The 17,349-nt window shown below is 41.4% G+C and overlaps 1 protein-coding gene across 3 annotated transcripts in view; it reads left to right on the forward strand.

Annotated features, from left to right (window-relative positions):
- The first annotated feature begins 964 nt into the window (after window positions 1–964).
- DENND2B (DENN domain containing 2B) overlaps window positions 965–17,349 on the forward strand; it is a 149,959-nt gene continuing 133,574 nt past the window's right edge. Inside the window, exons 1-2 of one of the 3 annotated variants that reach the window (XM_034995459.1) lie at window positions 965–1,000; window positions 1,246–1,379. The gene's annotated coding sequence lies outside the window, so the exon portion shown is untranslated. Of the gene's footprint in view, window positions 1,001–1,245; window positions 1,380–1,417; window positions 1,594–17,349 lie in introns of those variants that run through there. The other 2 variants (XM_034995461.1, XM_034995460.1) reach the window with 2 other exon arrangements.

Below are 17,349 nucleotides of genomic sequence, written 5' to 3' on the forward strand. Positions count from 1 at the left end.
AAAGGCCAAACGTATCTTCTGGCACCACTATTACTAAGATGAAGGGTTAGTACTAGTAATTTATGTTATTATCTTTTTTGAGCAAAGGAACAATAGACTTTATCAGTTTGTTTCTTGCCATTATTTCTATTCTATCATGAACAAATTCAGTTATTTCCAGGATATATCTAAAAATCACCATTATTTTTGATGCTTGTCCTGCAGCTTAGTAAGTCCCTCTTTAGGATATATGACAATTGAATTGGCTTGGGCTTTGAAACATGGCTCGGCCTTATAGTGTGTTTATGTTCATTCATGCACATTTGCTCCTTCAAATTGTAACTAGGTTTGTAAAAGTCAGTTTTATGCATTACAATATCAAGGTCTATTTATAGTGATTTATGGGATGAGAAATTGGGTTTTACATAACTTCCTAACATCCCACCAACTATGTACGGCTTTGGATTTTAAGTGGTTTTCGTTTTTCTTTTCCAAGTGGATTGTCACACTGAGTTAACAATGTCTTTCAGAATTCCACCAATAAATCACAGATTCTCACTGCTAGTATTCCATTGCTTATTTAATGACACCCTATTCTAGTTTTGGGTTTTGCAAGCTCAATGGAATACTTAAAATCTCTGAATGCCCTCTGAACTTTTGGTTCAGATCAGACTCCTTGGAGCCCTAGTGCTTTCAGAGTTTCTCCGCCACTGTTGCAGTTCCAAATGTAGCTTCTTGTCATGTCTTTTTGGGTTTTGCAGGGCTCCCCCAGGCCAAGGGCTGGGAGAACGGAAAGAGCTCATCGGTTTGTTTGAAGGCAGGCAAACTGTACAGGCAGCTTTTCCCAGACTCTCCCAACTCCGGCTTTTCATGCATACCAGCAGAGCCGCTTTTTTCCTCCAGTGATTGAAACCATCTGGACTGCAGGGGGGTCACGTGTGTATGAGAAAATGACATAAAGTTTCAGACCCCCTTGTGCTTTGCTCCAGATCCAGACAATTCTTGTTCGGTTGGTGCCGAGGTGAGGGCTGACCAGTTTGAGGGCCAACTCCTCATCCTGCCTCCCACCCCCATTTTCCCAGCCCCGGGTCCCCCTACCCCCCAACTCCGTACTCCTAGCGCGGTTTTCTTGTTCCCTCCAGTGCCTCGGAGCACACCCCTCCACCGGGTTCCAGCAGCCCACCCTCTCCATTTCGGGTGGAGGCACACCTCCTCCACGCCCCCCTCCACTCAAATCCGTGCTCCCTCCCATCTCTCTCCCCCCAGCCGGGCCACAGCCCCGGGCGCGGATGCCTGCCCGACCACCGCCCTCTCTCCCGGAGCGGCTCCTCCTCCGGGCTGCACGGCTCCAGACAAGCCCTCATCATTGCGAGCGACCAGGCTGGCTGGGGAGCTCAGAGGTAAGTGCGTCCAGCCGCCGCCCCGGCTTTCCCAGCCGGTCTGTGTGTGTGTGAGTGTGTGTGTGGGGGGGGGAGGGTTGGAGGAAGGGAGGGTTGCCCGTGCCCTTACTCCAGGAGGGGCGCCGGTTCCGCTCTGCCGCGCCCTGCCCGCCGCTGCCGTCCTAGCCCTTTCCCCGCTATTCACCGCTCCTAGCCCCGGCCGAGTTCCAGCTCCGTGAGTATTCGCGCCGGGCGCCCACACTCGGGGGGGCCTCTGCAGGCTCAGAGGAGCAGGGCGGAGGGGCAGCTCCGCGGGGCTGGTGGGGACTGCTCTCCGGGCGGTCGGTCGGGGCAGGCTCTGCTTTCCGGCGGGGCTGGGGCCACGCAGTTGGGGGTGGGGAGCCGCGAGACCAGGGTCTGGGGAAGTGCAGAGCTGCGGTGCGCAGAGGAGACTGCTGGCAGTCCCGGCGGGCCTGGGAGTGGGCTCGGCACGCCGCCCCGTCCCCTGGACTCGCCCGGGCTGCACTGCTGTGGCTATGGAGCCCTTACCTGGAGCTGTGGTAGCTTGTATGCAGGCTCCTTGAGGGACACACACACACACGGAACTCAAACAAAGGAAAATTAACTTTGCACTCTATCACTTCAACAAATTAAACTGCGACTATTGATGAATGATTAGCTTTCCTTTTTTGCCCTTCTCCTAAAGTGCACTAAGTATTAAAGATGTATTTTTTAAGTGACTCAAGACTAATGGAATACACTTTAGCCAGTGTTTGTGCTACCTTATCCAAGAATTTAGTAATTTAGTAGAATTCAAGAGACTGAACATTTTCAACTGTTTCTACAGAGATTATTTTCCTGGGATCTTTTATATGAATGTTGTTTACAGTTACTTGAATATGAATAAAACAACTTCTTCATTTCTTCACTGAGAGACTTTGCCTTAATGCTTCCTTAGTCTAGTTCTTGATTTTATCCCTATGCAGGTGTTTCTGTTGTTTAGACATCAGGGTCTTGGGAATGGGAAAGAGGTCATTATCTCATCTCTAGGACAGTGTTGAGTTATCTCTTGCATCCACACACTTGGACTGGCCATCTTGGGATAGGGCCACAAAATTAAAACCCAAGTGACTTTTTTTTTTTTTTCCTCCAAGTAATATTTTCAGAAGGTGAATCCCTTCACCGATGAAAATTTTCAGAAACAGGGGTTTCTAAAGAATCAGAAATAGTTTAGGTTCCAGAAAACTGATCAAAGGTAGAGAGACCAAATTGCTCACAGTCTGTCTCTAGTGCTGAATTAAGGACTGCACAAAGCAAGAGCTCAAGAGGAGTCTGTTGAATGCAGGGAGTGAAGTAAAGGCTTCCTGGACTCTGCTGGCTTGTCTGAGTGTTCCCCTGTGACTACGTAGATACAAGCTTCCTTTTCATTTATCCGGTAACTCTTACCCTTGGAAAAAAAACTCCGCAAGATATGGGGGAGATTTGTTCACGTGTATATGGGAAGTGGTATTCTCTTCAAAGTATTTTTTATGGATCAATTAGTGATTGGTTGATAATTAGTAAAAACTTTGCTCTTGGGTTTGTGGGCTCATTGGAGAAAGAGGAGTGACACATAAGAGAAGAATAAAAATCTTCGATCTGTTGGCTTAGAATATAAGAATTAATTATAGAAGCTCAGAGGAGAAAAGGATTATGAGCCAGGGTGGCTTCCTAGAAGAGAAGGGATTTCAGTTGGGCCTTAAAGCAGAGTGTGGCTCTAAAACTGGTAGAGAGTTGCTGGGGAGAGTTTCCAAGAAGAGAGAGAGTAGATAATTTATTTGGATTGGAGCTGGCAAGAAAAGTAATACTTTCTGAGCATCTTACTCTGTGCCACATGCCATGCTCTCTCTTTCATCCTCTAGTCATATGAAGTAGGTATTGTTATTCTTGTCTTAGAGAGAGGGGATTCTTGTTTTAAGAGAGGAGATCCAAAAGATGAGTAACCTGCCCAAGATCACACAAGCAGTGAGTGGTACAGCTGGAATTCTAACTCCTGGTTGTCTTCCTCTAAAGCTTGTGCTTCCACAGCTGCCTTCAATAATGGGTAGGGGGACGTTCGGTTGAAGCGGACTGGTCAGCTTGAATTCTGGCTCAGGAGCTGGAACTTTATCCTATACACATTCTCGGGCTTTTAAAGATTTTTGAGAAAAGGAGTGATGGGCAAAGCAGTGTTTTTAAGATTAATGTGACATCAGGGTACAGCAATGTGGTATGCTTATCACAGGTAAGGTGCAAGATGTAGTTCTTAATTCAGGAGGTTAAAAAACGTGAAGGTAGCAAAGATACCTGGGTGTTTAAATTCCTGCCCCATTTAACCATAGCCTCCAATAGCTTGATTCCCAGGGTAAGAATTCATTGCACTGACCACAGGGCTGCTGGGGATCTAGAGGAGAGCTGGATCTGACCAGGCAAACATTGAACTGGAACGTGTATGTGGAACAGCACAGCCGGCGGTTTATCCTTTATACTCCCCATGTGGGTTGCAATGCTTTGGTGAAAGTTTTTCTTTCTTTTACGACTACCCTGGGACAGAGATCAATGTTGTCATTTGTTTAAGAGCCTTTACTAGGTGGCGAAGTTGAGCTCCCAAACCAGGGCCTCTGCCCTAAAGATCTCATTTAAGTTGAGGTGTCCTCATCCCCCAATATTCCCTTGTTTCTTAAAAATGCTGAATTTTAAAATTTGGTACTGCCAAGAGAAAAATGAATTGAGATTACCTTTCTTAATAAGACCAGTTAAGAGAAAATGCACATTTATTTCACTTTTTGTTATGGAGGAGCAATAGAGGCCTCTGGAGAGTTACTGTGTGGAATTTCGAAGGAATGGGAAAGCCAGGATTTAGAGATGTGCAGAGCTCTTCCTACCCCTCTGCATTTCTTACCAGTTAATTGTGTTGTTCATATACACAGCTAGGGAGCTTACAGGGCCTTTGAATACCCAAGTTTATAGCCAGACCCTTTGATTCTCTGCAGATAATGGGCTCAGGAAGGGCAGTAGTGGGTGGAGCCATTTTATTAGAATTGTCTCCCACTTTGAATACAATCTAGATGTCTGGTTCTTCCTTATGCAACCTCTAGGCCTTTTCCTCTGAACTTGTCAGTGCTCTGAAGACTTGGTTTTTAGGCAAGGAATATGAGGTAGTGGGGAAGGGGGTTCTGCAAAAAATGCAGAAAAATCAAGTTTGTCAACTAGAGAATTTTTATTTTAATTAATGCTAGAGTCAACCATAGTTTTTTGTAACCTACAAAATGTAAACCCAAAATATGATCTTAGTTCTCTGTACCCATTTTTACCTTAAAGAGTCTCTAACTGGAGAGCTTGCCCCATTGAATGGGGCTTTGATAGGTAAAATTCTCACCAGCAGCTCTAATCGTGTGAGGACGTGACCCAGTTTGGGTTTTGTATCTCAGAAGAATGTGACCTCTCAGGGCACCTGGGTGGCTCAGTCGTTAAGCGTCTGCCTTCTGCTCGGGTCATGATCTCAGGGTCCTGGGATCGAGCCCCGCATCGGGCTCCCTGCTCGCCGGGAAGCCTGCTTCTCCCTCTCCCACTCCCCTTGCTTGTGTTCCTGCTCTCGCTGTTTCTCTCTCTCTGTCAAATAAATAAAATCTTTAAAAAAAAAAAAAAAAGAAGAATGTGACCTCTCAGTGTAGGGGATTTAGACTCCAAAGATATGGGTTAAAGTTCCAGCTTTGCCACTTTTATTTGGAAGTGTCTGGAGTTTGATGTCAGGGGGATCTCTTAGCTCAGTTATTCTAGTTCTTCTAGAGGAGGGTAATCCCCAGGTCCAGCCAGAGTTCATGCCCTGGTAGTCCCTTGGTTCCTTCTCATAATTTGTAATCTTGTGTCACCTGAAAGCCATTTTGTTTTATCTGTAGCCTGTGGTTATAGATCAGAAAGGAAAATCAGCTAGGATTTCCTCTAGAGAATGGCTAATTTCCTTATTAGTTGACCAGTGATCTTTTGGTAGGAGTTTTTGTGAGAATGCTCTTGAGGTTAGTTTTGAGAATTGGGGTCTCAAATAGTGACTTTGGCATTGCTCTTATTTAAATGTCAGAGATGTTTATTTGCATTTTTGGTTCATTGCGTACTCATAATGTTTTTATATGTGGTAAGCATTTGTTATTTTTATCATTTATTAAAGGAGTGATATAGATTTTCTAAGGTAGCTGAATGCTTAGAAAAATGTGACTGGAATATCCTTTTGGTACTCAGATATGATCTCCTAGTATGGTAGAACCATTTTACCATTTTAACTCACTCTGCCTCCAAATATCCTTAAATCTCTCTCAAGTGATTTGCTGTCTCTCAAGAGATTTCATAACCTCTCTAGGAAACATTTTCTGAGCTTTCCAGACTGATGATTACAGATTATCTCCTTGTAGTTAGCCTGAGTTTTCTTTAAGTGTTTCTTACTTTCACTGTTTTCCCATCCCTCTTAAACACACAGATGTTCACAGAATGAACAAGTTGTCTTTCAAGGACTCCAGTGGCAGCTACCAAATGTGCAGATTGCCCCTCTGGACTCATCCTTTCTTTCCCGTTGTCTGGCTAACCAAGCTGAGCACTTTGTATTTTTCTTTATACATCTCTCTTTTTAGACCTATGATTATACTTGTTGCTTTGTTTTTTGTTTTATGCAGGAAGTCGATATCAGATACGATAGCAATTATAGCTTTCGGTGAAGAGAGCCTTTTGGAAATAAAAGTGCTTTCCCCCCCATCAGCGTGAATCATTGTGTAACGTCTATAAACTCTGGAAATGATCTTCTAAAAACATTATCAAAAGAATTTTGCCTAAGTCCTTTAAGAGCTTAAAAAGAATCCAGCCTTTGGAAGACTACACTAAAAGTAACAGATTAACCCAATCAGGGCCTTTCTAGAAGTGTGGGAATCATTTGTTTATACCAGAATTTAGGATCCCCAAGCAAATATGATAGAATGAATCTACTAACCCTTTGTTAATAGCATAAGCAATAAAAACTTTTTTAGTGGACTCTTGTGATAAAGGGCCATAGTGCTTAGAATATGCTGAGAACCCTGATTGTCAGTGTTCTGGAAACTAACTTTAAGTGTACAGGTATAAATGTTGGTGGCTTTTTGTCTTTCTTTGGTGTAAAGTTGGGATCTTGGATGTTAATTGAGCGAAGGACAAGTTTGAATCTAGATATTTGTGGATTTCCCCCACTTCTCCCTATTCTTCCTTATCCTAAAGGCTAATTGGAGTGGAGCAGAAAGTGCCTTTCAAAAGGGAGTCAGTGTCTTGGAATGTTTTGTCAGACACTTGTCTGTATTACTGTCATTCATACGCTCTTTCTTGTGTTCAACATTTGTTGAATATCCACTGTGGAAAAAGCACTGGGCTAGTGCTTTCAAGTGTCTGTTCTCTCACTACTTTTTTTTTCAGTGAACATGCTTCATATTAGGTGTTTGAGAATCAGTGAGTGGGTAGAGTTAAGAAAGTAGATGGGAAATTATTTTTGGATGTGTGTGTGAGTGTGTTGGATACCTCCTGATTGGAATGCTGCTGTTGAGAAGTGGCCGTTTGTACATCACTCTGCCCTCTGGTCTAGGTGCTGCGATGATCCTTGACAAGGAGGCTGAACATGGGGGTATATTTTTTAGTGAGTGAACAGGGCCCAGTTACTTATTTTGCTGTCAGTTGTGTTAGATTACATTTTCTGTTGCCAGGAACTCCACTTAGCATAATATCCCCTGCATTCGGAAGTACCGGGTAGTTGGTAGTAAGGACTATCTGGAGAAGGTTTTCCTGAAGGTCTGGTTTGGCCATGGATGGATTCTAGGTGCTTAGACCCAAAGGGCTTCTACACAAACCAGAGTGATTCTAACACTGGGACCCAAGAGGGATGGAAGTTCTCTTAAAATGTTGTACTGGTACGGGAGGGATGTCAAAGCTTTTGTTTCTCAGTGGACTCCAGAATCTGTACACAGAGACCTAGAGATGAAGAAAACCCAGCTTACAAATGAATATTTAATACTGTATAGGGCTAGGGAGAGCATGGAAAAATGGGTTTTAAGATCAGAGGGTTCAGGGTGCCTGGGTGGCTCAGTTGGTTAAGCGACTGCCTTCGGCTCAGGTCATGATCCCGGAGTCCTGGGATCGAGTCCCACATCGGGCTCCCGGCTCGGCGGAGAGCCTGCTTCTCCCTCTGACCCTATCCCCTCTCATGCTGTTTCTCTCTCTCTCTCTCAAGTAAATAAATAAATAAAATCTTTAAAAAAAAAAAAAAAAAAAGATCAGAGGGTTCATTTGTGTCCTTAATGTCAAATTAATCAGAAGTATCAGTTGTGAAAGTTTTGTTTTGCTCCTTTTCCCCCCACATTTGTATTTTGACAGGTCTTGAAATTGACATTGTCTTGAATTAGGATAGTATTAGGACCAAAATGTTTATACAGAAAGTGATAGTAGAGTTATGGGAGATGGGCAAAGGCCACTTTGCATCTTATTTCAAACCATTTTTATTTATTTATTTATTTATTTATTTAATTTATTTATTTTTAAAAGTTCTTTTTTTTATTAAAGATTTTTATTTATTTGTTATTGAGAGAGAGAATGAGAGAGAGAGCATGAGGGGGGGAGGGTCAGAGGGAGAGGCAGGCTCCCCGCCGAGCAGGGAGCCCGATGCGGGACTCGATCCCGGGACTCGATGCGGGACTCGATCCCGGGACTCCAGGATCATGACCTGAGCCGAAGGCAGTCGCTTAACCAACTGAGCCACCCAGGCGCCCCTCAAACCATTTTTAAAATCCCCACGAATACCTCAGTGGTCAGAATTAATTTGAAATCGCTTTGCTGAGAGATACTGGTAAAATAACATTTATCAGCTTTGGTTTATTCCTGGTTTAGACATGAGCAAGAAGGCCAATTTGGGAGCAGTATCATGTGCCCAGTCCTGTCCACATTCAAGTTGCCTACGTACTAGTTCCCATGTATTTGTCACTGTTACTGGTCCCTGAGGATAAGAGGCTCAGACTTGGTTGAAGTCACATCAGAAGGTACGTGGCTGGCTCAGGTGGTGGAGCGTTAGACTCTTAATCTCAAGGTTGTGAGTTTGAGCCCCACGTTCTGTGTAGAGATTGCTTAAAAAGAATATATTTATATAAAGGGTTGGACCTGGTAGGTCACCAGGGCCGTGGCTGTGGGGAGATGGGTGGATGGGACAAGGAAGAAAACTGAAGGGCATATAGTACTGTGGAAATTGAGTAAAGAAATGAAAAAGTTAGAATTCTTTTTTCCCCTCATTGACTTAGACCTTTGTTCCGTTAGGAATGCTTATCACTTGAGGTCATTTTATGAACACTCACTGTAACTAGCTGAAGGCGCTGTGATTCCTGTACATTGATGAGAAGAGCCCTCCTAGATGATTCTGTGGATATGTATTTGGATTATTTCCATTTTCTTTCCCTCTTTTTCTCCTAAATTGTGATGCTTTTTTTTTTTTTTTAAGGAATATTCTGGCTTTAGTGTCTGGACATATTTAGGGCTATGGGGACTGGGGGTAGGGGCACTGAGTGTGACATGTTACCAGGTATGAGAGGCTTTACGCCCAGACAAATTTCCAGGAAAGAGGGGACAGAAAAGTTTATATACAAAGTCAGAAGGGAAAATGGCATGGCATGTGGTGTAACTGCTTTGGCCATTGTGACTGTCTCTGCTAAGATGGGGCTGATGGTTGGATTATGGAGTCGTACTGAGAATAATTTATAACCTACATCATTCCTTGAAGAAGATTTTTTTTTCTTTAAGAAAAAGCATAGTGCATTATATTAATTTTTGTTTTGAAATTTATATGACATATCCATAAGTGAGCATACAGAGAAATGAGCTTTCTTGAGAACACATAGCGCAAAAGATGAAGAGCCAGGATGTGAATCTAGACAGAGACTGAATGCCAAGCCCTTAATTGGTTCTGTATAGCCTCTAACTGGTCTTGACTCCTCTACTCCTATCCCTTTACAGTGTCTTCTCCACATAGCAACCAAAGTATTATGTCTTTCTCCTACTTCAGCCCTCATATGGAATCCCACCCATCACACTTAGAGTCCAATTGCCAAGTCCTTAAGTGCTCTAGCCTGTAGTCCTCCCACCTGCTGTCCACCGTCCTCCCCATCTCTTCTGTCACAGAGCCTTTGTCCTGTACCTGGGATACTCTTCTTGAATAGCTAGTTTGTACCCTCCTTCATTCAGGTGTCAGCTCAACTGCTTTCCCTGAGGCTTTCCCTGACCATCCTATGTAAACCGCTCTTAGTGAATCTTTAATCCTTCCTTTGTTTTTCTTCCTAAAATTATACCACGTATTTGTGTGTTTTTCCTGTTTGCTTTCAGAAATAAATAAACTCCATGAGATGAGGGAGTTGGTTCATCTGTTTACTGGTATCTTTACTTTTTAGAACAGTACATGGAAAGTTTTCTTTAAATATTTGTTAAATGAGTAAATGGTGTCCTTTGCATTTGATGTTCATGTTTCACATGACTTCACTTGGATAAAAATAGCAGAGGGGAAAGGGATATACAGGTGATACATACAGGTCTGGGTCTTACTTGGTTTTACATTTATTACCAGGGCTTTGCCATAATATCTGGCCAAGAAAATGCTTAGAAAATGAGTTGAGGGGCACCTGGGTAGCTCAGTCGGTTAAGTGTCTGCCTTTGGCTTGGGTCGTGATCTCAGGGTCCTGGGATCAAGCCCTGTTTTGGACTCCCTGCCCAGCAGGGAGTCTGCTTCTCCCTCTCTCTGTTCATGTTCTCTCTCTCTCTCTGTCTCTCTCAGATAAATAAAATCTTAAAAAAAAAAACGAAAGAAAATCTGAGTTGAACGAATGCACTGTTTGATTTATTTTGGATTTCTGATGAGTTCAAAGAAGGGAGAAAATAGTGTGGACTGGAGTGCTGAGAGAAAATTTGTGGAGGCCTTGAAGGCAAGATTGAATTTGGTTGGGTGTATAGGAATTGTAGAGGTGGGTTTGTTATTGTTGTTTATTTTTTTAAAAGATTTATTTATTTGAGAGAGTGCACAAGTGATTGGGGGAAGCGGCAGAGGGGGAGAATCTTCAAGATGAGTCCTTGCTGGGCGCCTGGGTGGCTCAGTTGGTTAAGCGACTGCCTTCGGCTCAGGTCATGATCCTGGAGTCCCAGGATCGAGTCCCGCATCGGGCTCCCTGCTCGGCAGGGAGTCTGCTTCTCCCTCTGACCCTCCTCCCTCTCATGCTCTCTGTCTCTCATTCTCTCTCTCAAAATAAATAAATAAATAAAATCTTTAAAAAAAAAAAAAAAAAAAGATGAGTCCTTGCTGAGTGCAGAACCTGATCCCAGGATCCCAAGATCAGATGTCCCGTTGTCTTTTAAAGCAGGAAGGACTATTAGGATGATCTAGTTCAGTCTTCTTGCTTATAAATGGGGAAACCAAACCCAGAGAAGCATAGGACTTGTCCAAAGGTACACATGGTTTTATTAGAACCATACCTGGAATTCAGGTATTTTGATTCCTAGGTCAGTTCTCGTTCCTCCATACAGTGCTGCCTTCAGAATCAAGGAGGAGCTTTGGGGGTAGGAAGTGACTAGGAATATTGAGAGCAAAGGCCCAGAGGCAGAAAACATATTGGCTGTGTGGGATGGAAATTAGGTCATCCTAATTTAATCAGCAAGTTTATGAAAGAGATCCATGGGAAATATAGTAGGCTGTAGAAGCTGGATAAGACCAGATCCTGGAGGATTCTTTTTTTTTTTTTTTTTCCCCCTTAAGTAATCTCTATTCTCAATGTGGGGCTTGAAATCACAGCCCGGAGATCAAGTGTTGCAGGCTCTACTGACTGAGCCAGCCAGGAGCCCCGATCCTGGAGATCTTGAGAATTATCTTGGAGACTTTAAATTTGGAATGACAGGGAGGCATGTGAAAATACTTTAAATATTGTTCTGTATTTTCTCTCCAGTGAAGGTGACCAATAATGTAGTACAGAAAATGGATTAGAATTGAAGAATACTTTGGAGTCTTGGAGGAGTTAGAAGGCCCTTATAACAATCCAGGTATTAGTATAGTTAGGGGCCTAGTAACATTTCAGTCTGTTTTGTTTTTGTTGTTGGAAATTGTGTGTTTTTTGAAGATGATATATAATTTTCTGACAAGATGTGTGTACCCAGATTTCTAAGAGAGTTTGGGAATAAGAACCAGTATTTTACTTTATTCAATTTTGTATATGTTGTAAATGAAATTTTAGTATCTAAATGGCAATCCCTCTTAAGAAACCCGGGTCAGGTTAGGAAAATAGGGATAGAAGATAATACTGTACTAGGTGTGAAGCTCGTGGTGGAGCGTATGGGGAAGGGCAGAAGTTGCAGATGGACAATGAATGGGAGCAGCTTCCAAGAGAGGACGTGGACCTCTCTGTCAGAGCTGCTGCATCGTGAACGTGGCTGGAGAGTTAGGAATCCAGGGACCTCAGCCTGGCACTGGATTTTTATTTTTTTTATTTTTTTTAAGGACATTCAACAGAAGTAAGACCCGTCTCCTGGGCCCACAATGTTTTGGGTGGATGGGTTGTGTTGAAACCCTGGCCCATTCGTGTAGTCCACATAAGTTTATTTTTTTTTTAAGATTTATTTATTTATTTGGGGGGACAGAGAGAGAGAGAGCGCATCCTAAGCAGATTGTGCATTGAGCTCAGAGCCAAAGCGGGGTTTGATCCCACAACCCTGAGATCATGACCTGAGCTGAAACCAAAAGTTAGTCATTCAACCAACTGCCACCAGGCGCCACATGAGTTTTCAACTGGAACTGATGAGAATAGATTGATACAACCCTTACCAGGCCAGCATATTGGCACAGGGTATGATACTTTAAAAGTTTTTTCCATCCTCAGGAATCTTTTTCCATCTCTAAGGAAAAACTGTAAAAGTCAGTGTGCAAGTGAGAACACAGACCTTTAAATAATATCTCATATTGGATCTGAGAGTTTGGGTTGCAAAAAATCCTGGAGCATTAACATCCAACAAATACTTATTGAGCAGGACCTGTTAAACACCTCATAATGTGCTAAGTATTGGGGTTTTAATCTTTTGATCATATTGCATCAAGTGTTATTGATATTGATATTAACATTTGGTTCTATTTCATGTTATTTTAGCCCCCAAAATTATATAGCTCGGACCATAAACCCTCAGTTCAGACTGTTCACTTATGCTTGCATTCATTTGTTGACTGTTTACTATGTAAGAGGCAATATGCTGAATGCTGAGGCAGTTTTGAAGATGAACGAGGATGGGTGAGGGTCCTCAACTGGTCCTCTGGAATTTACCAGGTAGATCTGGCAGCTGTGCAGTTTCCTGGGATTCCTAGCCACGAGGAGAGTGTTTCAGCAGTGGTGCATCCCTCTTCACTTGTTCTGCCCATCCTGGGTTCTCCCCTGTCTGCCTTGCCTCTGTTCCCTAACCCTATCTTTAAATTTAAGAGAAATGAAAATTACTTCTTTGCCATTAAATTTGCAAAGTTCCAGGGCGCCTGGGTGGCTCAGTCGTTAAGCATCTGCCTTCGGCTCAGGTCATGATCCCAGGGTCCTGGGATCGAGTCCCACATCGGGCTCCCTGCTCTGCAGGAAGCCTGCTTCTCCCTCTCCCACTCCCCCGGCTTGTGTTCCTGCTCTCGCTATGTCTCTCTCTGTCAAATAAATAAATAAAATCTTAAAAAAAAAAAAAAATTGCAAAGTTCCATTAAGGGCAGCATTTCTCTGATGAAATCTTTAATAAAGTTTGAAATGTTTCCAGGAGAATCTCTTCTGTCTGTGTAATCCCAAAGAAAAGGCTTCTCCATGAGAACTTTCCTCCTTCCTCTGAAAGTTGCTTTGCCTACGGAGTGGACACAGGATATGCAGTATTCAGTATTTCTCAGGCTCTTCACTTCTGCCTGCTTCATTGGCTCTCTGTGGGGATGCCAGGAGGGGCTTTGTTGTTTTGTTTGCTTACAGTGAATGACACAAATGAGAGGGAGGCAATTGTGCTAAATTTTCTCATCATTTGGAAAGGCAGCTGCTCAACAAAAGAGAGGCAAAAGAAGATGGATACAGAAGAGTGTTAGGTTGAGCCTTTGCATTGCCAACTGAAGTGAGGTTGTGTTCCCCTCCTTTGCTTGGCATCTGGAGCCAGCTTGTCCACTGTTTGTTTGAGATTTGCTTTACTTATTCGTGTCTGAGCTCTTAATGGAAAGTTACAAAATATAAAATAATCTTTCTCTTCAACTTTAAATTGATTCTTTTAAAAATGTAATATGTGCATTGTAGTACCTTACAAAAAATTAAAAGATTCACTCCCTATCACCTAGAGATCACCACTGTTAATATCTTAGTGCACCCTCTAATCAGTCTTTCTCTGGGCATATATATGTACATATTTGTATTCTGTTTTTAGAATAAAGCAAGATCATACATACTATTTTTCATTCTATCTTATTTTCAATTTTCTCCACTTTTCCAGGTCAGGACATTTTAATTTTAACTAATGCCCAGACCATATTTCAGATTTCCCCTATTGACCCTTAAGTATCTTTATCATTTTTTCCATACCAACATCGAACCTATAACTACACACTGTATCTGGTTGTTATGTCCTTTAAACTTCTTTTAATCTCACCTAGGCTCTTTAGTATGATACTATTTTGTTGAAGAATTATCCTTAATAGGTTCCTTCAACTGAGTGCTGACTCTGTTACTTGTGTATTGCTAAGGGGTTTGTTTGTAGATGTCATCTCATTTAACCCTTGCAACAGCACTGAGAAGCATGTTTTTTTATTCCTGATTTTGTATACGCTCTTCCTGTGTGATCTCAGCTATCTCCAGGGCTTCAACTCTTTCCTTTATGGCAGAGGTACATCACTTGTATCTCAGTGGTTACCCTGAGAGCATGAGTTCTTGAGCCAGATGTCCTGAGTTCAAATCCTTTTTCTACCACTTATCAGATGTGATCCTGGACAAGTCACTTAACCTCTCTATGCTTCAGTTTCTTCATCTGTAAAAGGGCTAGTAATAGTGCCTACCTCCTACAGTCTTTGTGAGGATAAATGAATTAATACGTGTAAAGTACTTAGATGACCTTGCATGTAGTTAGTGTGTATAATCATTGCTAGTGGACAGCTGGATGATCCACAGGCATCTCAAATTTTCCCTGTTCAGTACTTACCTCTGTAAAGCTGCTCTTCCTTCTCCTGTATTCATGAGCTCCTTTAAGGATATCAGAGTTATCTCTGATTTCTCCTCTTTTCTCAGTAATCGTACTCAAAGTCTTGGCAGTTCCATTTCCCAAAAGTCCTCCTCACTGTCTTGCCTCCAACCCAGTTAGAAATTTGACCATCTTTTTCCTGGAATGCATCCTCAGTGTCTCAGAAGGCCTGCCCCTGGATGTTCTTGTCAGTCTCCCAGCCTGTTCTTCAGAGTAATCGTTCTAAAATGGTTTTATTATCATAGTTTCTTGCTAAAAACTCTTTCCTTTTTTATGAAGAATAACATAAAGTGCACAAATATTAATCATATAGCTTACTGGATTTCAACATTTGTATTGACCCATGTAACCCCCGCTCAGATCAAGATAAAGAATATTTCCAGCACTCCGGATGGTTGCTTTATGTCTCTTCCAAGATAGTATCTGCATTCCTACCCCCAACCACTCTTCTATTACCGTTTGTCATTGCCTTTTTTTTTTTTTTCAAATCTTTACAACTACTTAAAATAGAATTCTTTTTTTTCAGTTTTTTAAAGAAATAATTGCTGTACATCACTGTATAAGATTAAGGTGTACAACATGATGTTTTGATTTACGTATATTGTGAAATGATTACCACAATAGGTTCAGCTAACATCCATCATCTCATATAGATACAATACAAAAAAAAGGCAAAAAGAGAGAAACATTTTATCTCCTCATGATGAGAACTCTGAGCAACTTTCCTGTATGTCATACAGCAATGTTAGCCATGGTCATCATGTCATACATTATGTCCCTAGTGCCTACTTATCCTACCTTCTAGAAGTTTGTACCTACCCCTGACCATTCTTGTATCTCCGTTTGTTTTGCCTTTTCTTGATCTTCGTGTATATGAATCATAAGAGCTCTTTATTGAATCTTCTTTGACAAGGTAATCTAAACTCATTTAATTTGACATTCAGAAATGTTTGTCATCTGGCCTTTACTTCAAATCCTTAACAGTCAGCCGCCCTTCCTGCCATGCCAAAATTGCGTGTCGTTTACTAACACAATAGGCTCTTTTTCCCTTTCATTTTTTTTGTACTTGATATTCTACTTCATTCCCTGGCAAATTCATCCTTCAAAACTCAGCTCCAGGCTGAATCAAGCCCTTCTCTGTACTCTGGAAGCATGATTATTATTGTTAATTACTTATTTACATGTCTTCTCCTCCACTCATCATTTTCAAGAGCTCATGGATGGGGCATTCACCTCCTCCCCAATTTTACACAAGTAATTCATATTCTCTCCAGGAAAATTAGAAAACAGAAACAAAAAAATAACCCCAAATCCCACTATATAGATATGACTGTTGTTTACATATATATATGTACACCAGAATATATATACCAACACTGTAAAACAAAGAAACATCCATTTACAAAATACAAAATATTTATTTAATCTGTTATTTACATTTGGTCCCCCCACTTTTTGTTGTAAAAACATTTTGTCTGTATTTTAATGCAGTTCCCTTCCCTGATTATTTTTGGAGGATACATTTATAGAAGTAAAATGGGTAGATGAAAGAGATGAACATTTTTAAGGGCTTTTGATATGCTAAGCTAAATCACTCTCCAAAAAGTCTTTAACATGTGTACACTTCTGCTAGGGTGAGAGTGCCTGTTTCCAGCTGTTTCTGCCAAACTAAAAAGGAGGAAAATAGTATTTGCAAATCTGATAAGATTATAATGGTTTTGCATTGCTGTTTTAGTTTGCATTTCTTTGATTGCTACTGAGGTTGAATATTTTCTCATATGCTTAATGCCATTTAATTTATATTTATATTATACTTCCCTCCCTTTATCGTTTATCTTCTAACTTTATTGTTTTCCACATATAAACATTTTAAATAATTCAATGTAGTAAAATTTATTGGTCTTTTAAATAATTTTCTTTACCTGTGGTGTCATTCTTAGAAAGGTCTTCCCTCAACAAGATTAGATAAATATCCATTATATATTCTTGTACCTCTTTTATGATGTCATTTTTTGCATTTAAATCTTTACTCAGTCTGGAACTTATTCTGTTATTAAATAATAATACTAATAATAGCTAATTTTTTGAGTGCATATTATATGCCAGGCATATGCTTCATTTGTACTGACTTATTTAATACTTTCAACAAACCTGTGATATAGGTATGGTTGCTCAGCTAGTAAAAATGGCAGAGATAGGATTCGGGTTCAGGTAGTTGAGCCCTAGAACCCATGCCCTTAACTACTCTGCTAACTTAATTTTTTCCCGGTGTCCTAATGTCATTTGTTAAGAAATCCATTCTTTTCCCACTGCTTTGAAATTGCCAGTTTTAATCATATGCTAAATTTATATATATACTTAGGTGTGTTTCTAGACTTTTGTTCCCCTGAGCTGTCTGTTCTGGTTAATTTGTGTAGCTGAAAGATGGTATTCTCCTCCCCCTTTGCATCCCCAGTGCCTAGCAGTGACTGCTGCCTTGTAGGTATTTAATGAATATTTGCAGAATGATGTAACTCTTGGAGGTTCATGGATAGAATTCAGAGGGTCTGCAACTTGGTTAGGAAAAAGTTACATCATCATTTTCATTGATCCCAGACTGAAATTTAATGATTCTTTCAATTATGAATATAGGCAATAAACCACAGTAGTAATAGCACTACCTGTGACTTTGTCATGGATATTTGCCAGGGTGAACCTTAGGTTAAAAACTCTTGCTTTCCTGTGTTTC

The sequence above is a fragment of the Mirounga leonina genome, unplaced genomic scaffold, assembly GCF_011800145.1.
Source record: "Mirounga leonina isolate KUSES-001 unplaced genomic scaffold, KU_Mleo_1.0 Mir_92, whole genome shotgun sequence".
NCBI classification, from domain to species: Eukaryota; Metazoa; Chordata; class Mammalia; order Carnivora; family Phocidae; genus Mirounga; species Mirounga leonina.